General features: G+C 36.2%; 1 protein-coding gene across 10 annotated transcripts in view; it reads right to left on the bottom strand.

The window, feature by feature from the left end:
* FER (FER tyrosine kinase) overlaps positions 1-26,729 on the bottom strand; it is a 725,379-nt gene that overhangs the window by 29,499 nt on the left and 669,151 nt on the right. The gene's annotated exons all lie outside the window — the stretch shown is intronic.

Genomic DNA, 26,729 nt, shown 5'->3' on the forward strand with positions numbered 1-26,729 from the left:
ATAAGAAAATAAAGTTGTGTGTTAAGACATTATACTTTGAGACACTATACTATAAGAAAAAATACTTTGGGGTGGTATTTTATGAATCAATAGATAACTGATACAACATATTTATTAATAGTGCAAATGATAGCTCAACAGTAAGAATGGGCAGAGTTGGGGTTAGAGATGGAAGAAAAATGATCACTGTTCAGGGAGGGAACGAAGCTAATTACCTGCTTCTTTCTCATTCACACCTGATAGAAAGCTGTTGCAGGTGCCTTCTCATTGGTGTAATAATGTCTTCTGTCTTGGCTTCTCCAACTTTGAATTCGTTTTAACTGGATTGTTATGAGTTACAAACCTAAATTTTCCCTCTTCCCAGCTTTGCTGCACCGACATCTGCCAGGCTATTAAGTCATATCTCTGTTAAAATATACCCCAACAGACAGACAAGATGGAAACCCTGTGGCTAACATGAGAAAATGAAAAAAAAGAAAAAAATCTCATGGCTAGTAGGATGAGGGGTTGGTCCCAATGTTATGCCATAAGTTTTCCTGTAATCAAGCAGAAACCAGCTCCTGAGAAGCATTGCTGAAACAACTATAGCTGGAAATTTTCCCAACCAACCCTGACAGACTGCTGGATGCCAGCTGACAACCCCTTCCCCCTGCCTTGTGGTCCTGCCATAACTCAAATTGGAAGAGGACCTGTTTTATAAACATTGTTTATTGATAGACAGCCAGTTTCAGTCAGCTGAAGGCTGCACACAAATTGTCTTTATGTCAAAAAAGGTGAATTATAGGGCACGAAGAGCCACGTCCCACTTTACTTTAATACTAAAATGCCACCATAGAGTGAACGTGGGATGTACGTTACATATGTTTACCATCCACTATGCAAGTGCCTGATTTCCCTCATGAATAGTCACCGATTTTCTCCAACTCTGGTCAACATGTACATAACACTGAGTCTGTGAGACATATATATACCAGTTCCCTCCTCCCACCTGTGTGGTGTGCACTTCATTTCCCTGAAAGTGGTCCTTCCCTGATCTGAGGATAGTTTCTCCCTCCGAAATTCATGTTGTCTCGTTTTCTTCCTCTGTGGATCTGATGGTCTTTTGTTAATATCTTCTAGGCACTGCTTCTTGGAATACCTCTGGTGCCAGCAAATGCCATGCCCCAAGGGTTCTACCCTGTCCCAAGTTTCTGTACTACCGCTTTTAGTCTGATATAAAGAGAAGAAAAATTTAAACCTGGCATATTGAAACCATTTAATTTAGAGGTACTCGAATTAGAGCAATATAGAGATAATGATGACCCTGGGTCATCAATAAAGGTCACATGTAAGTGTGAGGGATATACCTGGTGTCAGAAAGTAGTAACATGTGATAGACAATTTATAATTGTTTCCATAAAAAATTTATTCATTCAAAAAATATATATGTAGCACTTACTACTTGCCAGGCACTGTTCTAGGCAAGGCAGGGAACAACAAAAGACAAGAATTTATGTCCTCATGGAACTTTTATGCTCCTCTGATAGGACCTAGTTAAATAATACATCATCAAATAGTACACATAAAAAAGAATTACTCAAGGATCTATTCCTTATAATGTAAAAAGGGAATCTACAAAAGGGGAAGAAGTGGGGAGCAAAAAACAGAAGCAAAGAAGTAAGACAATTATCACTACATAATTGTTGATTCATCTGTTTAGAAAATGGAGACAAAATTTTAGATGGCGTCAACATGCCAAGTGGAAGGAAGGAAGTAAAAAGTAAAAATATGCCAAAGTTGCTCTCCTGTTCACATACATGAAAATAAGGATTAGGATGTAAAAGGCAAGACTGGTAAGACGTATATGCTACCAAACAGAAGGTGTGACAATATTGCTATCAGGAAATGTAATTTGAGGAAAAGGCATCAATTAGAATAAAAAGAACCGTATTTCTAAAAGGTAGAATTCATGAAAAAGATATGTTAATGATACTAAATGGCAAATGCAGCAAATATAGTGAAAACAACAAGAATCAAGACACATTGTAAGAGCAAGAATAAAAGAAGCACAATTCAATACAGACATAGACATGATTCAGAAAGGAGCAATATATAAAACATGTAATAGGTGGAATGTCAGCAATATCAGCACAAATGGAGTAGGTAGCATTAGAAGCAAGTATCAAACAGGGACCAGAGGACCTCCTCCTAAGCAAAGAGCAACTTAGTTAACAATAGTAAAGGAAAATGGAGGCCACCTTGGACTATCTTAATACTATCACTAATGGAAGACAGGGTCATGCAAATTCCATCCATGTGAAAACAATCAGTAATTATTGAATAACACACTATACCAGTGTGTGGTCTAATTATTAAATAGGCACTGATGTCATTTTGGGGAAGTTGTGTCTGCTTCGCTGCTCAGCTTATTTGAAGCAAGGCTGATGAAGGCCTCTGAAAATACCTTACTGGGAGCAAATGTGTCTCTGAGAAAGAATGAGCCAATCTACTAGGACTTTCCAGCTATAATCTCAAACATTATTTTTAAATGTTAACTGGTTTAGGTTTTGCGCAGCTTAGGTATTTGGGTGACTGACTACTAATTCAACAAGATGCAAAACAACCATTAGGCAATAAGGAATTCACTTTACTTTCTGAATGTTTTCATAATCTATTAGCTATAGAATAGACATATAAACCTCATCAAACTGCCATGAAGTTATTGTCTAAAACCCTATCAGACATTCAGAATAGTTTAAGGTTTTCCTTATATTCCAAATCATATTTATGTTAGATGATCAAAGAATATACTAAGTAGCAGAAATGTTTTTTAAAAAATATGTTTAATATTTTATTCAATTTTTTTTAGGCCAGGTGCAGTAGCTTATGCCTGTAATTCCAGCACTGTGGGAAGCCGAGGCAGGGAGGATTGAGCACAGGAGTTCAAGACCAGCCTGGGCAACATAGTGGGATCCTGTCTCTAATTTAAAAAAATGTAAACCACAATGAGATATCACTGCATACCCACCAGAATGACAAACTCAAGACTGACCGTAACAAGTGTTGACAAAGACATGAAGAAATAGCAGCTGTCATACATTGTTGGTGAGCACATAAAGTGGAACAACCATTTTGGAAAACAGTTTAGTAGTTTCTTACAAAGCTAAATGCAAATTTTTTACATAGAACCCAGACAGTCACCTAGATATTTTCTCAAGAAAAATAACACACTGACACAAAGACTTACATATGACTATTCAGAGCAGCTTTCTTTGTAATGGCCCTAAACTGGAAATAACCCACCTGTTTATCAGCTGGAGATTGGAAAACAAACTGTAATACATTCATACAATGAAATACTCTGAAATAAAAAAGCATAAACTAACATACGCAATAACATGGATAGATCTGAAAAGCATCATAAGTTAAAAAAAAAAAAAAAGCTAGGACAAAACATACTGCATAGCTTGATCTAAAAGAAATTTTAGAAACGTCTAAGCTACAGTGACAGATGAGTGGTTCCCTAGGGCCAGAGATAGGTAAAGGGTACTGACTACAAAACAGTGCAACGGAACTTTTGGGGATGATGGAAGTGTGGTAATGATTACATGACTATACATATTTGGCAAGACTCATCAAACTGTACCTTAAAATTGGTGCATTTTGTATTTATAGAGAAATAAAAGTGATTTAAAAAATAGTAAGGCGGCCGGGCGCGGTGGCTCAAGCCTGTAATCCCAGCACTTTGGGAGGCCGAGACGGGCGGATCACGAGGTCAGGAGATCGAGACCATCCTGGCTAACACAATGAAACTCTGTCTCCACTAAAAATACAAAAAAATTAGCCGGGCGTGGTGGCAGCGCCTGTAGTCCCAGCTACTCGGGAGGCTGAGGCAGGAGAATGGCGGGAACCCGGGAGGCGGAGCTTGCAGTGAGCCGAGATCAAGCCACTGCACTCCAGCCTGGGCGACAGAGCGAGACTCCGCCTCAAAAAAAAAAAAAAAAAAAAAAAAAAAAAAAAAAAAAAAAAAAAAAAAAAAAAAAAAAAAAAATAGTAAGGCACCTTAAGATTCTTATAAATATATAATAGTCATAAGCAAGTCTTTGTGTGAATCTGTTATTTTTCCTCAGTAAATATCTATTTGTAACTATATAAAATTATAAAGTTAAGGGTGTTACTAATAAAGAACTTGAGATGGCATGTTACTGTGGATTTCTTTACATGGGATTGCAAAACAGGGGCCACGCAGTCAAATTTAGGTTAAACTCCAGAAAATAAATGTATTAAAATGCTTCTGAGGATAAGTTTTCTGCTTTTTAAAAATTATTTTGGTGGGCTTTTTGTTCAATCATTTCCATAAGACCAGCACCCTTGTGGACTGTATTTGTGAGAGAGAAAGGCTTGCTGGGGAGTGTGAGGCTCTACTGTAGCCTTTTCTAATACTAAACAGGATCTAGATGGCACTTACACTTTTCATTTGGCCTTTTTTTTTTTTTTTGTAAAACAGTACAAGTAAAATTCAATAAACTATTTTTGCATTTTATTTTAAAGATATTATCCCATGGAAAAAAATGGCGTTTCTATTAATATCCAAATAAAGTAATGATATGACTGTCTTAAGGGATTATAACGACCAAGTCTTTCAAAAGAAAGAACTCTTATGAAACAGATTGAGTTATACTATGAAATGTTACTCATTTTTACACCCTATTTGAGTTTTAAAAGCTATTAACAGTAAAAAAAGACTTGAAAGTAAAGCATTCCTGAAAAAGTACATACATACTTTAGACCACTAAAAAACATTTACAAGAAAAAAAAAACTCTGTTAAAAAGTAGGTAAAGGACATGAACAGACTCTTCAAAAGACAACATATATATGGTCAACAAGCATATGAAAAACTCAACATCATTGATAATTAGAGAAATGCAAATTAAAACCATAACGAGATACCATCTCATACCAGTCAGAATGGCTATTATTAAAAAGTCAGTAACAGATGCTAGTGAGGTTGTAGAGAGAAAGGAAGGTTTATACACTGTTGGTTGGAGTGTAAATAGTTCAATAATTGTGGAAGACAGTGTGGCGATTCCTCAAAGACCTAGAAACAGAGCTACCATTAGACCCAGCAATCACATTGGGGTTGCACTGGGGTCTAATATATGGGCATATACCCAAAGGAGTAAAATCATTCTACCATAAATACACATGTATGCATAGATTCACTGCCTCACTATTCACAATAGCAAAGACATGGAATCAACCTAAATGCCCTAAATATACAGAATGCAGCTGAAAAAGGAATGAGATCATGTCCTTTGAAGGAACATCTTTAGCAAACTAACGCAGGAAGAGAAAACCAAATGCCGCATGTTCTTGCTTATAAGTGGAAGCTAAATGATGAGAACACGTGGATACATAGAGGGGAACAACAAACACTGGGGCTTATGAAGGGTGGGAGGAGGGAGAGGGTCAGGAAAAATAACCTACTAAGTCTAGTGAGTACTAGACTTAATAGGGTGACAAAATACTCTGTACAATTAAACCCCCATGACACAAGTTTACCAATCTAACAAATCTGCATATATACCCCTGAACTTAAAATATTTCAAGATTTTTATGGCCTCCTAATTTTAAATCTACAAATATTACTTACAAAAGCATCCTACAGACACTATTTGAAAAGGATATTTAAATAATGAACCTTTTATAAACAATGAAGCTGTAAGAGGAATACATTAACAACATTCAGCATCTTACTTTAAGCCACCTCTCCTATTTTTCCTATTTTTAATCTTACATATTACTTTCTCTTGATCTTTGCACTCAGTGTTTATGTATGACAAGTACTCAAAAGCCTTTAGTGCACCTTGAAGAGACAGTATTTGAAAAAGGTCATTATGCTAAGAATGGCAAAGAATAAGATAATATATCACGGTGTGGCTTTTCCCCAACTCCCACATGTAGCATCCATCAGTCTTTCAGATTCCCAAGAGAAGGTTCAGGTATTAGAGGTCTATTTTTATCTTAAATTCAGAATTTAGATAGAAAAATTCTCTAGGTGTTCTTATACAGCTACACAATTGGTCTGGTCCCAAAGGTTGGTTTGTTCCTTCTTCTATGACCCAGACAGTTGACATTCTGCTTACTAAAACAGACTCAGAGAAGAGCAGGCAGTGCTTTTCAAGGGTTGCCAAATTATGTCTACTTTGGCATTTTATAATTAGACAAAATTAAAGGCAACAGTAATGAAAACAATATCTAGACATAAGAAGGTTACTTGAACCAGGATTGGATGAATTTATTTAGCACAGAGAACCAAAATTTAATAGCTCTAAGAATGAATTCCTAAAGTAGGGAAGGCATTTTATGGGATGGGATAGTATTTTGCACAGCAAGTTATGACTGGATGCTTCCAGAACAGGATTTTTCTTCTTATGAAACACAACACCATTTGCAATTATGCATATAATATTTCTTCAAGAAAAGTTATTGAGATACTAATATAGAAAGGAGTTGAGAGAAAATGAACTGAACCAGTTTGCATTTAGCACACAGCAAGGTTTCCTGGTGGACAGGATGCCTCATGAATCTCTTCTCATCCCTGTCATTTGAGTCATCACTGTTTCTTCCTATGAAGTCTGCAGACATGCCAATCAGTATCACTGAGTGTGAAATCTGACTGAATCTCTAAGAGTTACCTGTATAGTTCCATAGGCTAACTTTTAATTTTAGGGGAAGAAATCTATTTGGGATGCCTTGTTTTTATTGTACTACATCTGAATGTAGTAAGTATGAATGACATTCCAATCTATCACTAAATATTTACTTGATTTGAGACAGAAAGATAGCTTTGGTTCACTTCTTTCCTCCTAACAGATGCTCTTTACAAGGTTTAAGTTGGGATCCCCATCCCCACCAAATGTAGTCTTTGTCATTTTAATAACCATCACTAGGAAAACAGAAAAGGTAGGTAAATTAAAACTAGTCAATGGCTTTTTATCAGTGCAGATCATCTGCTTATTAGATTACTGCTGCCACAGACTATTTTTGTGCAGAGCCTCTATGAGAGGCCTGGGGAGGGTGGATTGCGACTATTCGCAGACTCTGGTCTGTGCCTCTGCATTCATAATTTTGACCTTCAAATGTTCCTGAAGTATATTTCCAAGTAAAACTGCTTCCTTTGGCACCTGTCTATCAGCATAATCCCGGAATCTCATTTTGTGAAACAGGATTCTACTGACAGTGTTTAAAGAAGTCCTTTAGTACTGACTGTACTACACACCCCACATTTATATACTCCTTGACAATTACTGTCTTATAAATTAACATCTATTTTATATTTTTCTTGACATGTATTTTCTCTCTAATAAGGTTTTAAGCCCTTTAAAGAAAATAACTACTTCAAATTGCCATTAGCATGAATTCATTCATTCAACAGAGTCACCCCTGTTCACAGTACCAACTGGTTACTGTGGGAGTTATAGCATGTAATTAAAACACAACATAGAATGAGAGATGCTGCTATAAACACAAAAATATGTGATAGAAAAGGTAAAGATTATTTTTGATTGGTGAATGGCAGGAAAATCTGTGAAGGAAAGACTAAGTTGAGCCGATTGAAAGAAGAGTAGGATTTTTAGAACTATTTTAAAAGTTGAAAATAACATCTATTCTTTTGTTTTCCTACTGTAAAAGCACAAGTTTACTGATAAAATATAGAAAAGCCAAAAGAGGGGTGGGGGGAATAGCAGCTTTTACCCAAATGGTCAGAGATAATGACTGTTAATACCAGGTTGAATATGCCTAAAGTTTGTTTAGCAGTTAATGTTTTTTAAATGTGATTAAACATACCATATTATATCCCTTTTGTTTTATCTAGCAATGTATCTTTTCATAATCCCACAAAATTCTTTTTAATGACTGAATTTAAAATTATTTAAATAATTAATTTAAATGACTTTCATTATTGGTATTCATGAACATACTAATAATTATTTCAGATATTTTAGCTTCAAAGAATAGGTATGATTCTAAGATATGGCAGAAAAGGCAGAGAGAAAGGAAGAGCATTCTAAGGAGAAGGTATAACCTGAGCAGAGGTGGAGATGAGAAAGTGACAAGTGACTTCAGGGAACAACGAGTACTTCTGTTTTTGAGAGGATCAGTAGGTCCTAAATTCATGAAGGCACTCAAACTAGATTCTGGAGAGTCTCGAATGCTAGCTATCATCCGAAGGCAATGTTGAGTCACTAAAGATTTCTAAAGAGAGGTGTGATGAACAGAGCTGAGATTTAAAAGAATATTGAAGCAAAAGTAGATGGTAGAATGAATGACAAAATGGAGGCTATAATTCTAGGAGAGGACTGATATTCTTAAGTGAAGCATTCTCCCTGCCATCACTTTTTCCTAACTCATCCACAGACTCCCAGCTTCTTTATATAAAATATAGACTAATTTTGATTTTTATTATTTTTTGAGACAGGGTCTCAATCTGTCACCCAGGCGGGACTGAAGTGGTCTGATTAGTGAAATGATCACTGCAGCTTTGACTTCTGGGTTCAGGTGATTCATCTGCCTCAACTGCCCCAACCCCGACCTCTGACCCCCAGTATATGGGACCTACAGGCATGTGCCACCAAGCCTGGCTAAGTTTTTGGTATTTTTTTGTAGAGACAGGGTTTCATCATGTTGCCCAGGCTGGTCTCTAAGTCCTGGGCTCATGCAGTCTTCCCACCTCGGCCTCCCAAAGTGCTGGGGTTACAGGTATGAGTCATTGTGTCTGGCCTATTTAAAAAACACACGCACACCTTTTTTTTCTTTTGTTTTCTTTTAGCTGTCTCCCTTCTTCATCTAGCTAAATCCTATGCATTCTTCAAAACCTAACTCAAGCATTGTTACTTTTGGAAAGGTTTTTCTATGTTACCATGGCAATATTCATCATGTTTCTCATTGAACAGTAATCATAGCTTTCTCTGACTCTGTCTCAAATGTCAGCTTCGTGCAGAACTTCTTATGTGAGTTGGAACCTCAATACCGAGGTAGATGCTATACAGTAGTTCTCAATACATGTTTGCTGAATAAATGCATCAAAGTTCCCAAGTCCCCAGTATTCAAAATGCCACTTACACTGTGAAATTAAATTTCTATCAGAGAAGTTCTGGGTAGGTAAACTAAAATCCACACTTTTAGAAATAATGAAAATTCCATAAAAATGGAAAGCCATTAAGGAAAATAAGTCAATTATTTTTTGGAAGCGTGTCCTCACAATAGGAAATCTATCAAGTTAACAGCACTGGAGCACAGAGACAGACTCATTAGGGAACAGTTTGAAATGCTCGATATCAGAACTCATCGCCAGCGATCAAATAAAACACTAGCAACAGCAATGTACACTCCAGCAGAAAATTCCAACAAGAAGATAATGGTTTACAAAAATTACAGTCCAGGCATGACAGAGCAAAGGGAGTAGTAGAATTTAGAACAGTGGAAATTTTACAGACTCCCGCATTACTGATCACAGCAGTAAATTGCATTTTAAAGTATTTTCATAGAAATAGTCACTAAGAAAATCTGTGTAACACTGAACTGCCAGCAGATTTAAAAACACAAGTGTCTCTCAGAAGGTAATAAAGATCACTTAATTGTGTATATATTTTTGATTGATTGAAAAATAGTAAGTCTGCAGTTCTGATTGACTTGTGGAGAGAGTAAGGGGCTATATGAAGCTTCATCATGATGTAACAAGCATGAAATCCACATAGCTTAGCCGTTTTCAAAAAATACTATGATATTCCTGTGTGATTTATGGCCTAGGAGAAATAACTGGCTGGGTCTCAGTTTAGCATAATTTACTTACCAAATGTGTTCTACCTCTTCTTCTCCATTGACTCCATTAACATCTGAGCATTAAAAAATCTTACCTCTGAGCCCCTTCCAGATACCACCCCATTCTCTGTTTCTATTATTTCGCCTCCTTTCCTGGCCCTCCATAATATTAACATGATTTTGCCCCCGTTACTTTACTGAAGCTGCTCCAGCTTCATTGTGGCTACACACGCTATGCATACTCAGGGCCTTATTTTTCTTGACTTTTCAGTAGCAATTTACATTACTGACCACTGCTTCTTTGAAACTATTTCTTTAGTTTCTAAGACACTAGACCACCTTTGACTACCCCCTCTTGGTCTCTTCTGCCCATAAATTCCTTAAACATTGATGTTCCCCCAGGTTTGGTCCCAGGTGCTCTTTTCTTTTCAGTCTACAGGGTCTCTCTAGATCATCTCATATCCTTCTATGGCTCTTACTGTCATCTGTATGCTCATGACTCCTAGAGATCTAGACCTAGTTCTCTGCCCTAAATTCCTCCTTTGTTCCAGGGCTTAACTAGGTGCCTCCAGATAGATAGCTCTAGTTTGCTATCTTACAGCTACCTAAAATTTATCATAATCCAAATCTGCTTTCTTTATCGGCCAATGGTACCACTATTCACTAATTTGCTCAAGTCATCTTCCTGAGTGTAGTGTTTGGTATTTCACTCTATTTCCACTCTGACATTCTATTAATGAAAAACCCTTTCCACCTTATGAACTTAAGGTCTTTCAAATCTATCAACTACTGTCTATGCTGTAAGTCCCTCAATTCTGTCCACTCACCTCTTACCTCCTAGCTTGTCTCTGATATTAGCTTCCTTTAAGCATTGTCTACACTGCAGAAAAGTGTTATTTCTATAACGCAAATCTTATTTCTTAGCCTTAGTAAATACAGATTATAATTTTAAAAAGTCTAAATTCCTTAATATCACTTACAAGGATTTTCATGACTTGGCTCTAGTTTATTTATCTATTCTTACTTTTTTTAAAAAAAACTTTCCCTTATTTGCCACTTGTTACAAATCCACTTAACTGTATTATCAATTAGAACCCCTTTCCTCATCTGATCCTTGGAGACATCATGAGAAACTTTGCCAAAAACCTTATTGAAACCCTGATATAACCACACTGTTTCCCTTATCTACCAGCGTCTAGGCTCTCTCAGGAAATGAAGAGAAAGAAATGTTTTTGAGTTCATGCTGGTTTCATTTGACCATCACTTTCCCTTCTATGAACTCAATCTATTTTATGATCCATTTTAGAATTGTGTAAGAGAGTATTATCAAGCTCTCTGGTATAAAGGTTTCAGAATCTATGTTTTCACTCTTGTGAAAAATCAAGACAATATTTGCAGACTTCAGTGTTGTAGTTCCCTTTCTATTCCCCATGAGTGTTGAGATCACTATCAACAGTTTAGTGATCTCACTAGCAGGTTTTCTTTTACTTAGGGCTACGATTAATCTTAACCAGGAAACCCACTTCAAGCAATTAAACTTTCCTAGTCACTCTTGAATTACAGGTACCTCTATGTAATTTCTGTTCTCTCCTGATTCGCCCTATCTCTTGTTAAAATGATCACATCTTTTCTAAGTATTGGCTCTATTCTTCCTAGTTTGAACACTAACCCCCAAAACGTTCATCTCGCTTTTTAACTTGACTACTCTTCATATTTTTCAATGACCTCAGCTCATTAAAAATTTTGAAACCTGCTCATGCTATTCTCACAGAAAGTTTCTTGCCAGATAGGATCCTAGGCAGTAACACATCAGTTACTTAAGAGACATAAATATTTGGTTCTTCATTCCTGAGCACATGGAAGACACTTCCTAGCTTCCTTAGAGCTAGGTGGGCCACATGACAAGGGAATATGAATGTGTGACATGTCACTTTTGAACTAGGGAGTAAAAAGCTCCAATGTAACTGTTTAGGGCTCCTCTTGCCATGGCAAATGTAGAGCACATATTGAGATGATAGAGTTATAAGATGAACCCACACTAGTTTCTCAGAGTTCCTGCTTGCGATGGAGATGCTCTGCAGTTATAGGACCCATAATAGATCTTCCATGAGCAAGAAATACTGTTTTATACATCAAGCCATTGAGATGTAGTATTTGTTATTATAGCATATGTCTAACCTTTCTTAGCCAATACTGGATCTTTCACTATTATTTCAAAATTTCCGTTTTGAAGGGTCCCTATTCCAACTGAGTCATTTTTTCATTTTAAGGTCTTAAGATGATGTTGTAGGTTGAATAAAATTTGTGGTAATTTGTTATAGCCACAATAGGAAAAGTGATATAGGTGGCGAATCTTTCTCTGAACATTTTGAAAGTGGCTAAGGTGTAAGTAAATTGTGTCTTAAACTAGATTCCTCTTTCCTTCCATCTTTATCTAAATGTTAATGGCTAAGGGCTATAGGATGTGAGTTTTTTCTTCCTGTATTCTTTAACCCACTCATTCTTCCATGTTCATCTTACAGGCATGGATTTTGTTTCCCTTTTACTTTCTATAAAAAAGTTTCCTACTTCCAGTTCTGAATTATTTATCCTATCTTTCCCAATAAATTGGAACACAGAAATCATTTCATCTTTCACCTTTTACATGGTAAAGATCAGCTTGCATTTAATATTCTCAAAGCTGGTGATACACTTCATCAAGGAAGATAAACATAGCACAGTCTCTGAAGGTTTCTTCCCTGTTCCTTCAGTTTTCATATTTCTGGTAAAGGTTCCTAACTGTTATAGCCATCCCTGACACCTGTTGTGAAGAAGTATAATGATAAAACATCTGTTACACTTGTTTTCTGGTTCCAATTATGAGACTTATCAGAACTAAACCCCTATGTAGGGTAGACCCGTTCTTTGAGCAGCATGGTTTTTTTTTTTTTTTTTTTTTTTTTTTTTTTTTTTGCATAAGTACGTATATATTCTGGCTAGTTTCTGCAAACCTAGAGACCCTTAAACAAATATAAGACAATGACTGGAGAAAGATCACTGAGAAGAATATGATAATTCACTGCTCCCTGCCACTTGATTCTTTCTGTGTTTCCAGGCAAACTGTCTATAATAAAACATTCTGGAGCCAGTCGCTTTATTTTTGAGATGAGAAAACAGAGGCTCTGATAACTGAAGTGACTTTCCCAACATGAGAGACAGCATACTGCTAACGGTTAAATACAAGGACTCTGGAGCCTGGGTTCAAATTCAGAGTCTGCCACTTATCACTACCTATATATCATTGGGCCTCGTTTTCCTTATCTGTAAACTGGGGATAAAGATATCACTTGCCTCATAGTGAGGATAAAATTAGTAAAATTTAGAGTAGATCCTGGCAAATAGTAAGCAATACATAAATGTTTACGACTACTGTGTTACACAGTGAATAAATGATAGAGTTAGTATTAAGAAGTGATTCTGGTGCTCACTCTTCCCACTGCCCCACCCAAGATCTTTCAGTCAAATATGAAATACTGGAATTGTCAGCACACTTTATTACTGAAAATACAACCGTTAAACCTTTTTTTCCCTAGTTTTAGAATGAATTTGGTTGCTGTTGTAAAATAAGGCATTTTAAAAATAAAACATCAAGCAATCATAGAAAAGCACAAAGAAAAACAATCATATCAAATCCTATCTCTTGAAATATCTCCGTATGTATATGTATAACCAGAAGATGTAACTATATTGATGGAAAATGTTATTGATCATAACATAATGCTGCTTTTTAACAAAACCTCAAATGAGTGTCCAAATTGATTTTTTTTTTTTACCATAACATTCTGGTTTCATAGTTTGCTTGAGAAATAGCACCACCATAGTATAATGAAATTTTCTCTGCTTCATGAGATCATAAAAAGGGCTTCATGTTCATCTTCATTTTGACTCTTTGGCTAATGAATATATTTTCCTAATTCTAAAGAATAAATCATTTGAGTTTAGCTATATACATATACCATGTATATAGCTATGGTATCTTCTTCCATACTCTTTTGTGATACTCTCTAGTTCTGATCCATGTTTTGTTAATCCACTGTTAATCTATTTTTAAAAGACAACACGAATGTTTTTAAAGTTCAATAAAATATCTCCAAAATGGCTTGTTCTTAACGGCTTATTTTACAATGAAAGTTTTATTACAATGGTGGTAATAAGACAGGTAAGTATAAAACTACAGGTTCCACACTTCCTTCCTTGACACAGTTTGAAAAGTCCCCTGAAAGGGCTTTGCTTTCCTGAACATGATAGCAAAACTGAAAATGTAGCCATAAGTATAATAAAGGCATGCATATACACATTATTTCACAGTGAAGTTAAATACTTGGAATTCAGTATGTATCTGATTATATTTGTTTTATATATTGTATACCCACACATATAAATCAGACATATGTTGACCTTTTTTTTTTCCCTGACAGCAATCATAATTCAATACTTTTCCAGAGGGCTGCATGAGTCCTAAACCTGACATTTATATTTATTAATGATTTATACACGGCCTAATTCTAATGGGTTTATGGTGTTGGCAATACTTCCAGCCTTATGTTGTCTTTTTGAAAATTAAAACTGGTCTCCCCTCTGGGTAGGCAAATGGATTGCAGGCTACATTTATTTCCCATGTACCCCTAATGCAGGGCACAAATTAGATAACTATATGATGAGTCTGGTAGGTTAAAACAAAGATTTGGGCCAGGCGCGGTGACTCACGCCTGTTATCCCAGCACTTTGGGAGGCCGAGGCAGGCGGATCATGAGGTCAGGAGATCGAGACCATCCTGGTTAACACGGTGAAACCCCGTCTCCACTAAAAATACAAAAACATTAGCTGGGTGTGGTGGTGGGCGTCTGTAGTCCCAGCTACTCGGGAGGCTGAGGCAGGAGAATGGTGTGAACCCGGGAGGTGGAGGTTGTAGTGAGCCGAGATTGCGCCACTGCACTCTGGCCTGGGCGACAGAGCGAGACTCCGTCTCAGAAAACAAACAAACAAACAAACAAACAAAACAAACAAAAAGATTTGGGATTAAAAAAAATCTAGACCATCTTAAACTAAGAAGAAGAGGTAGCTGATGATATAGCAGATTTTATAACATTCAGGAACTGACTCTGATTTTACATTTTCGGCAGCTATGGCAGAAAGAGAAATATGTAGGGTTATATAGCCTTGTTTCCTCAAGTTCGTATAAATGTACAAAATCGTCTGTATAAATGTACAGGCAAATTTTTCCTGGAATTAAACTCAAATGGAGATATTATTTACCTCCTGGAATAAAATACCTTGACTATTTACAGCTATGGTTGCCCGAAAGTCTCAGAAATGCTGTACAAACTGAAAATTCTTGCATTGATCCTCACTAAGAACAGGTGGCATCACAGTAAACCATAACTCTATAAAGATGCATCTTCATGGAGCTAAAAATAATGTAGTCATTTGCTTTCTGATTTTGCAAGTTATGAGACAAAATTTGGAAAACCTTTTTCAAATTTTGTCTCATAACTTGTCTGTAAACTTTGTCTCATAACTTGGTCTGTAAAAATGTCCATTGGACTGTTTCTAAAACATGAGAAAGATGAAATGCATTTTGAGTAGGTGTTGGGCTGCTGTCAGATTATGCTTTGACCGCAGCTCTTGTGATGTTATTTTCCAGATCACTGTAGTTGTTGCTGTAATGACATCAATCTGTTTCTAAGTTTCTTTACTGGAACAATCTCTTCTGGAGTCAAGTTCTCCGGTAATTTCTACTACAGCAAATGCCTTACATGCCATTAGCAAAAGCAAAACAGAAATCACACACCCTGGTCACGTTCTCTAACTTTGTATGTCTGTAGCTTTTGTACCAGTTCATAAATTTAGTAATCTCTGCATTTTCTTTTCTTGAGTTTCTTGTTTTATGGCCTTTGGAGTGAAAATTTAATATACTGCATATAAAGCAGAAAACCTAATTTTTCATTTGAATTTAGTAGTCTTGCCACCAATTCAGTTTGTCTGAATTTAACCTTATGATTCCAGTTCTTGTGTCTCAAAGTAATGTGTAGAAAAATGTTACCTCTAATACTCAAAAATGGATAAAACAAATATAGAAACAAAATGGTATTTTTAAAAATCTGAAACCTCCATCAAAAAAGTATAGCACATCAGGAAGGCATCATTCAGTGAATTACAACAATTTTCTGTTCAGCAAACTCATTTTAGACTATTTTTCCACTTTCAAAGGGAAAGGAAACTAGCCAAAGATACAAATTCTTCAAAATACTTGGTCTATAATTCATTATTTTAGAGCCCATTACTTATTTCCAATACAATTTTGTTAAATGCTGCTTTGATGAACTTAACATTATTTAGTCATAATTAAATTACAATTTATTCTGTTTTGATGGCTCACAGTTATATAAGATAAATTTGCAAAGGGCTCTAATCCAAGGTCAAACATTTAGAATGTCATGAATAAGTGACACATTGTTCTGATAACAACAATATAGCAAAGACACACGAAATTTCATTTTCAATAATAGCTCAGTAAATTTCTATGCAAGGAGAATGTTAATCACAGGGGAGAAACATAAACAACTATCACTTTAAAGATATATTGTCTTCTGGAACCCAAGAAGAGATAACTTATTGTTCTATTTCCTCTTGTAAGAGCTAGCCAGGCCAATGCCATGCTATTCTATGGCTGTGTTTGCTGACCACCTAGTTCCTAGTTAAGTTACTATTTTGTATTCCAGAGTAGTATCAGAAAAGTCTACTGAGGGAGAGAGATAACTATGTAAACAATCATAATTAGTGCAGTAAGTGCTATGAGAGAGTAATGAAAGGGGCAGTTAAAGAAGATTTGGTAGAGAAATGGGGCTTGCTAAGGAAAATGAGGTCTAACTGGAACCTAAAGGAAGTAACAAGGTGAGATGGGTATAGGATGCTCCAGAGGAAGTGAAAGTATGTTTAAAGGTGATGGAGCAAGAGAGGTATACTGGGAAAGGTGGGTTCAAAGGAAGGAAGGGATGACTTAGAGAAAATGAGAGCCAGCTGATAAGACAGATGCTCAGTCTAAGGCAGTGGTCCCCAACGATTTTGGCACCAGGGACAGGTTTTGTGGAAGGCAATTTTTCCACGAATGGGGGTGGTGGTGGGGATATTTTGGGGATGAAACTGTTCCACCTCAGACCATCAGGCATTAGATTTTTGTAAGGAGTGTGCAACCTAGATCCCTCACATGTGCAGTTCACAACAGGGTTCACACTCCTTTGAGAATCTAATGCCTTGCTGATTTGACAGGAGGCGGAGGTGATTTGACAGGGAGCTCAGGCGGTAATGCTCCCTGGCTTTCCGCTCACCTCCTGCTGGGCAGTCCAGTTTCTAACTGGCAAGGAACCTGTACTGGTCTAAAGTAAATATTTTTCACTCTTGAGTTCTGTGAAGAAACGGAACTTTTTCAGTTCATGTTTACTACTGTCCCTGGAAATTTTATTCCCAGCCACATGGTTTTGTTGTTTTCCTATTTACCTTATAAGTGTGTTTCCATAGTCTCCTAAAACTAATTAACTACACTACTCCTTTTAAAAGTAATCCTTTAAAAGCTTTGTTTACTAGAATTTCCAACACCTGCCATTGTGAGGTCATACCACTGTGAGTTTCTTGATTGATATTAAGTTTGTTTCTCTATGGGTGTAGGTATACAAAACTAGATTTGTTGAGGTCCCTTCAGGATAATATGTTTTCTCCAAGCAGCACTTTGTAGTTCGAAATAAAGAAATTGAGAGCTCCTCATAAGATAAGACTTATAAAGACTCAAATAGAGCAGTTTTCTTCCATTAGAGGGGGGTTGGGGACCCCTGGTCTAAGGGATAAGAATGTAGGCGCTTAGAGAAGTTTAAGATGTCTCATGCTCCAGATACTCTTTTCTCTCTTCTCCCTCCCATCCCTATTACAAGTGAACTACTCTTTGTCTTGTACTCTTTGTGGTAAGGGGAAGAAGAGAAGAGCCATTTGTCAGAGACCTTTTACATCTAAGAGAGGCCTCAAATTTACACTTTTAAATCATCATCTTTAAATAAGGTTACACATATGGTCACAGAAACATTCACATAAGACTAGAGAATAAAAAGATGTCACAATTTTAATACCTGGTTTTGCATTTTTTTAAATATATCAGAAAAAAGGAAAGTGACTTGACTATGATTTGGACCTTTTAGAGACCCTGATTGAACTATGTTATGTGACAATTGATAGCAATGGGTAAGACAGATGTAGGTTGGTTATATTTTACTCTCTTAAGTAATATTATAACTTAGTTTGAAATGCAGGTCTCTACAAGATCTTTATTTGATGATCTTTCTAATCCTTAGCATCTCCAAGACCATCTTACACACTCATTGCTACTCTGGTACTTACAACGCCAAGCATCAAAGCTTATTGCTAGCCACTTGCTTGGTGAGAATACATACACACATACCCATACCAAAGCCCCATTTTGACTGTCTTGGTCAAGAAAAAAAGTATTTTACATAAGGAAATTATCCAAGTAACTGAGGGGCAACCCTGTGAGGAAAAACTTTAAAAAATTTTAACCACTTGTAGTGAAAAACTTTCTAAAATGTAGCACATACTTTCTTTTTTTTTTTTTTTTAAATCATGACAAATGCATTCATTTTTATTTGTGAATCAAAAATAAAAAATCTAAGGCAGTTTAATGATTTAGTCTTATGTCTAATATGAATTAATCATCAGCGGATTGGCACATCTCAAATTTATTATTTAGTTTCTAAACCACCAACACTAGCACATACTTTCTTATACTCTTAAACAGAGTGAAAATAGTATCCCACTGTCTCTCACAACTCTAGGAAATCATTATGAACAGAATGACTAAACTTTAGTGTAAGAGTAGATATGTCAGACAACTTAAAAGCAGGGTTCTTCTCACATGCCATCTGATGCTTTAAGAATCTTGCCCCTTTCCTTTAGACTTATGCTTAAAGTAAAAATAAAGATGCCCCCAAAGAATCTCCTATATCTAAACTGTCAGAGTTTCAATGCAGGGAACTGTATGGCATATATTTAGGCTTTAGCGATCTTTCATGGATTACTTCCCATTTTTTTTTTTTTTTTGAGACGGAGTCTTGCTCTGTCGCCCAGGCCAGAGTGCAGTGGCGCGATCTGGGCTCTGCAACTTCCGCCTCTCGGGTTCACGCCACTCTCCTGCCTCAGCCTCCTGAGTAGCTGGGACTATAGGCGCCTGCCACCACACCCGGCTAGTTTTTTATATTTTTAGTAGAGACAGGGTTTTACCGTGTTAGCCAGGATGGTCTCAATATCCTGACCTCGTGATCCACCTGCCTTGGCCTCCCAAAGTGCTGGGATTACAGGCGTGAGGCACCGTGCCCGGCCACTTTCCATTCTTAATTATTCACTGGAGAGTTGGAGTTGCAGGATAGTTATATCCCAGGTAAGTGAACTATTAAACAGATTCTAAAATCTACATGCACCCAGTTAAGACAGATGTCCCTACTACATACTTAACCATCTATATATGTACAACATTTAAAAAACCTATTAAACAAATACTTAATTGAAGAAGGATTGACATGTAATTCACAAATAAATATATTTTTGAGTATGGATGAAAAAAATTAATATTTCTCTAATTACAAAAGTGATTGGTCAATGGAAAAAAGAACAAACTTATTTGGAACCCAACTAAAGATACCACTCAATATTTTGGTGTGTTTCACTAGAATTTCTCTCTCTCTCTCTCTATATATATATGTGTGTGTGTGTGTGTTCTCTTTGTATAGAACATACATGTTTGCATGTTTGTGTGCACAGATACTTTTCAAAAAGTGACATCATAGATTCTGACATCCGGTCTGCCTTTTTCAGCTAGAAATATAGTGTGAACATTTTCTACCAACAAATTTTCTTATGGCACAGGATTTATAATGGCAGCATTTGTATTCTACAAATGGGCATACTATTGTTTATAGAACTAATACTTGATTGTTGGATATTTTATTTTTTCAGGTTTTAATTTTTTTCTTTTTTTGAAAACTATCATAAATGATGTTGCATGTCTATAGTCTCTCTGCATGTCTGTAGTTTCACAGAATATATTCCAAGACATAAAAGAGCTGGGATAAAGTAAAGGCAAATTTGCATGGTTTTAGAAATATATTTCTAACTTATCACTCAAAGGGGTTGTGCAAGTTATACTTCTACTGCTGGCATATGCATGTCTGTTTTCCCACATCCTTATTCACATTGATTCACAGCATTCTATTAAATTCTTGCCAATTTGCTGTACACAAATACATTTTTATTCTGTATTTCTTTAATGACTACTGAATTTTAGTATTTTTAATATTAACTTTTTGTATATTAATATGTTAAATTCAATTTGTTTTCAATTTTTTGAGAAGTTTGTATAATCACTTTTCTGTGACTCACCTTTCATCTCCTTTACCTATTTTTCCATTTAGTTGTTTACTTTTTATTTATAATCTTTATGAATGGAAGTGGTCACTTATCACATATATTCTGTATTTCCTCAACATTTTTGTCTCAATTTATTAATGCTTTAAAAAATATATTGTCTTTTAAATGTTCCCTTATCATATTACTAAATCTTCTGATAGATTTCTAAGGCTCTTGTCCATTATTATTTTTTTAAATCTTCTTTGGACTTTCTCCCAATCCATCAGCTCTGAGGTAATGACGCATACAACATAGCAAAGTTAAGTCTTGCCAATGCCTTACTTGCCATATGGAGCAACATATTAACCTCTGTGGTTCATTCTGTCAGTACTGTATCTTTGGCATATGGATATTTAAATCATTCAAATCAATGTGTCACTTTGGGGAAGAACTTTGTCTTTGTAAGGCACACGTAATTATACAATATATATGATGCCTTATAGGTACTTCATACATGTCATACATGTCATATATGTTCATAATTTAAAAATTTTGCCATACAAGGAAATGTTACTGCATGTAGAAATAAAAAACAAGCCCAAGCCAGCTAGAACAATTATAACAGAGTAAATGTGGATAAATATGGCTAGAAGCATGTAAAAGATTAGTAGTTAATAATATTACTTGAGTCAGTAACTTTGGAATTTAGATATTTAACCTCTTTAATGCCAGCTGGATCAGGGGATTTCTACTTGTGCTCCCAAGGGAAGAAAGAGCTGGACCTGGTTCTCCACTTCATTGGTAAGCAAACTGAAAAACAGTAGAAAAGTGCTACCCAAGATATATATATATATATATATATATATATATATATTTTTTTTTTTTTTTTTTGGCTGTAAAATTTTGTAATTCTATCAGTCCCCCTCTCTCTGTTGTTGAAATTCACACAATTAAAATGGAAAACTATATTTTATAAGTTATCTTAATTTTATTGAGAAATCTCTACATCATATTGTTGTTTATTGGTTGCCTGGTATGTCATCTGTATATATCTTAAAAACTAAATACCACAAGACATAAATCACCTAAGTTTCTATCTCTATATTATTCATGCAAAATTCTGGGAGATTATTGATTTTTTAAAAATAATAACATACAGCTTATAAATTGTAAGATATATTTTCTAGGCAGCTAAATAGCTTCAATATTCAGCACATCTACTCAAGGCCTTAAAAAAAGCAAGTAGAAACACATTAGCATATATTTCCTGAGAAATGTAATATCAATGTGACAATAATAAAGTTCCAATAATAATATTCTACATGCATACAGCCTCCCTTCCACAAATCTGAAGCTTCCTGAATGATCTCAGCAAATGTTTTACCACACTTGAATAAAGATCTTCTTTTTAAATAACATTTCTTTATTTTTGAATGTTAGATCTTCCCGGCAATCAAGATGCCTCCTAGTCTGCCTCCATCCAAATATACTGCTTGATGCCAAGCAATGCAAAGCAGAGAGTAATTTAAACAGAGGGGAGAAAAGTTGCAGGGGTTGGGGGAGCAAATTATTTACAACTCAGGCAAGAAAAAAATGTTAATGAAAATATAAAGCACTGAAGCACATAATATGTAGGCAAATTTAACTTCATAAAATGATACGAGAAAGTTTCTGTAATCATCCTTTTCCTTCCTCATATTGTTGTAAAGCTCAGCAAAGAAGATGATTTTGCTATTTTTAAGTTTGGAGATTTCAAAGAGAGCATTTTCTTTGGGAAGAGAGTCACTTTCTCTGTTTTGGCTGTGCAAGTCCAAGTGAGAGTCCCTTGTTCTTCGAGACATACTGGGTGAAGTCAGTGACTTTATGCACGTACAACACTGGAGCTATCAGAAAGTTCACCAGGAAGGGAGAGAGGGAGCTTTGCTAGGCAAAGCTCTCTATAGCTGAGTTTGCCATGCATTATTAGCACAAAGGTATACTCTTAATTTGAAACATAACAACAAAGCTTAATTACATTTTCATTTTAAAAAAAACAACTAAAGAAATGAACCAATCCTGGTCAGATTTTTTTGACCCTGAAAAACAGAGAAAGGAGATTTGAAGGAGAAAAGCAGCAGCACGTATCTCTTCATAGCTTGAAGATTCTTCATAGATGGGAGGAGAAACTGTAACAAATTAAACACCACATTTATTCTCATGCTCTCCAATTTTCTTGATTTGGAATTAGAATCAATAAAAAAGATATTTGTATTTGTCCTCATATCTGCTATGCTTCCTTTCTTGCTCTGCAGATCCAAAAACCTCTTAAATGCTTTGTGTCCTAGGTCCGTCCAAACAACATTTGGTAACATCTCTCTGGCCCTTAGATACTCTAAGAATGGAGGGAAACTGGCTAGGTCCTGAAAAGGCCCTTGTGTTCTGGTTAGCTAAGTGTAGGAAAATCAAACCAAACCAAGTAAAACCCCCAAACAAGCCAAATGCACATTTCAGATATTCTTACTTTTGAAGATAGGAATGAGAATCAGATCTAGGTATATGTAGATACCATCTAGGTATACATAGATAATATGTAGATAACTAGAATTAGCATGCTACAGAGTGCAAGGCTCTGAGAGGATGCACTGTAACCTTGATTTCCATAGGAAGACTCCGATCTCAAGGAAGCCAGAACTCCAAGGCTGGCCAGGGACATCACCAGTCCAGAATGCACATTCACTGACTCCCAGTTTGTACTTGTTAAATATCTCCTACATAGCCTCTGAGATATAAGGAGCCTCTCTGATATGCAATTTATAAAATTAATCAATTTCTTGTTTACTTTTAAATAAACCTATTGGTGAAAATGGTAACAGGAAGAATATGAAGGATAAAACAGAGCAGGGAAGTCAGGATTCAGAGTCCAGAGAGCCTCTACCTTCAGCTATCTGAAACACCTTCACCAGGAAAAATGATTCCAAATCATGCTTTTGTGGTGAGTAATGGATTTGACATGTACATTACTGAAACACAGCAATAAACAAAATAAATTCCTTTCCTCATGGAGTTTAGACATTGGTGGTAAGAGCCAGTGTGTTGCTGGCAATCAAGATGCCTCGCAGTCGGCCTCCACCCAAAGATACTGCTTGAAATTGAAAAACACTAGAAAAGTGCCGACCCAAGATAGATAGATAGATAGATAGATAGATAGATAGATAGATAGATAGATGACAGACAGATGATAGACAGATGACAGATAGATGATAGATAGATAGATGATAGATAGATGATAGACTTTTTTTTTTTTTGGCTGCAAAATTCTGTAATTCTTAGAAATTACATCTCTAGTACCAGCTTGTAGGGAGACTGAGGGGAGGATAGCTTGAGCCTAGGAGTTCGAATCCAGTCTGGGCCACATAGCAAGACCTTTTTTTAAAAAAACAAAAAACAAAAAGATTGGTGGAAGACACAAAAAACAAACAAGTAAATAAGTAGTATAATTTCTGATAGTTATATCTGTTTTTAGAAAAAATAGAGGAGGTTTGGGGACAGAGTATAAGGGAAGCGGGGTGGAGACTATTTTAATGGGGTTCATGGATAAGGCCTCTGAGGAAGTGATGTCTTAACAAGGGAGGAGACCTCTGAATTCTGAAATGTAAATTACAGTTAGGCTGGTAGAAAGGTCTGACATGAAAAACAGGTTGAGTGAAACAAAAACTTACTCACACTGGATCCTAGTTAGGCTTCTGTTTTCTCCCAAATGGTTTTGCTTGTCCTTTCTTAAACTCAATACTCAGAGGCTGATTAGACAATCTATCTCTTAAGTTGGCAAGAAGACAAGTAAATTTATGTGTCTAGAGTCAAGGACTTTATGGTATACAGTAAACTCTTTACTTTGTGTAAGTGGATTGGGCTACAGTAGTGAAGTATCTTGTTCCCTGATATAACTCTTCCTGATGCTCCCAAGATTGCTGCAAATGCTGACTCTGACTGTCCATGTTACTTAAAGGAATGACAGAGCTGCTAGCATTTTTCACTGACCCTGAACTCCTTTTTAATGAAACAGGAACATATGACTCAACATAGATGGGTCTTTGCCTAAATTAAAGTGGCCAGAAGTGGTGCAAGGTTGCTGCTTTTTCCATAAAATAATCACATCCCATCTTCAGTGACAGGATAAAAAAGCAAAGACCCATTTTTCACTGGCTGACCATCAATCTCCCTAACATTGAAGAGGTAAAAATTTTAGGCTTCCTCAGTATCATCTACTAGCTACAATCTACAATTCTAATACTCTGCATGCCTCACATTAATATAAAACACAACCTTTCACAGAAGAAGGAGGTCAAGGCTAAAATATATATTGGCTTGTCACTGAGAGGTCTGCTGCTTCCATTTTTTCCATTTCTGTGTCTTTTATTCTGTTTCTTTGTTTGTCCTCTTCTCTTTTGTTAGTCAAATTTGCCTTTGATGCCCTTGGCCAAATCTCCCTCCAGACTTCCTGCAAACCACACCATATGCCGTATATGCTCTCTCTCTAAATATTTACTTTCCTTTGGATCCGTGTTACCTAGCACAGAGTCTGTCATATAGTGGTTGCTTAATAAATGTTCCTCAAAAGTATGCCTTTCTTTTCCTTTCCCTCAAGCATGGCTCTTGTTATCTTAATTATAAAAATAAGTTTTATAGTCCCTAGAATCCTACCTCTTCGATGAAAATTTTTCAGATCAGAGCCTGCCTGTTTGTATAATTCCCACACCCGTTCAGTGGCTCACCATCAAACAATACATCCATCCTTGTCATTTATATAACACAAACATTAGAGAAGGGAGTTAGGGTCAGATTATTAGAATTAAGCAAAAGAAGTGGAACTGAGTTTTCAAATGTTCTAATATTGACAACTTTATTATTATTATTTTTAAATCTCTTTGTAACTCACATTAAAAGCAATTCTCAGAAAATTCCCATTGTGTAAATAATAGAACACGAACAGGTTTTGATGGCAGTCTCTGTATCCTCCTTCCCACTCTATCTTCACCCTCTTAAATGAGGTTATGAATGCCTTTTCTTCCTGAGCCCAAAGTTACTATGTGAAGGGAGTTGATAATGCTCATGGAAAATTCAGTGGTACTAACAAACGAGGAAAAATGGACCTTGGAATTCACACTCTGGTGGCCACACTGAAGAACAGGCCATGAAGTCCAAGGCCTCTCCCACTTGATGTGTCTGTAGACTTTTATGCTGGTGGTTTGAAAACCACAATAAACCAAGCAAACTGTTCTGAAACCTACACTCTATTGGCATAGCAGATAGAATTGGAAGTTTGGTAGTTATATTATTGGTTATAAATATACAGTACCTCTCTCTGCAGGAGGATTATATATCTCCACCACACTGAACGCAGGCATGACTGTGTAACTTGATTTAGTCAGTGAAATTTGAGCAGAAGTGATGACTGTTACTTCTAGGAAGTAGCTTTAAGAGCCTGGGCACAGCTTGGCAAGTTCTCTGCCTCTATGATTGTGGAAGTAACTGACTCTCCATCTTACAATGTCCCTAAGTCACTACTATGCCCAGAGCTCCTTTTCTGACTAATGGTAGCAAGAAATAAACTTTGCTGTGTTTAAGCTCCTAACATTTTCATGTTGTTTTTATATATCTATCCGTGTTAGCCTAACTGATAAAGAAGTCAAAACTTTTTTAGCTTCTGTGGTGGCTGGAATATGGGTGCCATTTGCAGTTAGTCTGCAGTACCACCTGTGGCTTTTCGGTTTAGTGAACCATCAATCAAGCCCAATGCAGAGGAAAACCAGAATGCTGCCTTTATCTTCAAGTATTTTATCATAATTAAAGTTCTTGTGAGCTTTTCTTATTCCTAATATTTCAGATATTCATCATAAAATATTAACATGGCTTATACAAAATTGAGAAAGGAAGTTGAATTTATATTTTCAAAAAAGGAAATCTGTTTTCTCCTGAAAACGTCCTACATAGTATTCTGTAGAATTCTTAACATTAGGTATACAAGGTAAGAGGGGCCACCTCTACGCCCTTTGAAGGTGCTGACCTGGTTAAGCCTCCATTAAGTCTTATACTTGAATAAAGACCTCAGAGATGCTCACATGTAGCCAACTAGTTCCTACAAGTTTTCTAAGTCTCTGAACATGGTATGCTCAGGATAAGGAAGAATAGGAGCTATTGTGGAATATAGGTCCAGGATTTTACCTTGGAAGACTTCTCAGTGGACTCCGGTACTTTGTATATTGGGGGCAATAATGACTTATTAGGGGACTGTTCTTGCAACTTCACTTAGATAAATGATAAATGATTTTTATGTCTGTCACATAACAATCTCTTCCCTCCCAATTCGTTACGATTTAAATATACTCCACCCTATTATCAGATGGCTCAGACTATGAAAGGCATTTCTGTGTATTAATAATGTCTCCAGTTATAAGACATAAGGCTTACAATTTTTCTATCATTAGCAGCATTATTAAAGGAA

This window comes from Macaca thibetana, chromosome 6 (genome assembly GCF_024542745.1).
Source record: "Macaca thibetana thibetana isolate TM-01 chromosome 6, ASM2454274v1, whole genome shotgun sequence".
NCBI lineage: Eukaryota > Metazoa > Chordata > Mammalia > Primates > Cercopithecidae > Macaca > Macaca thibetana.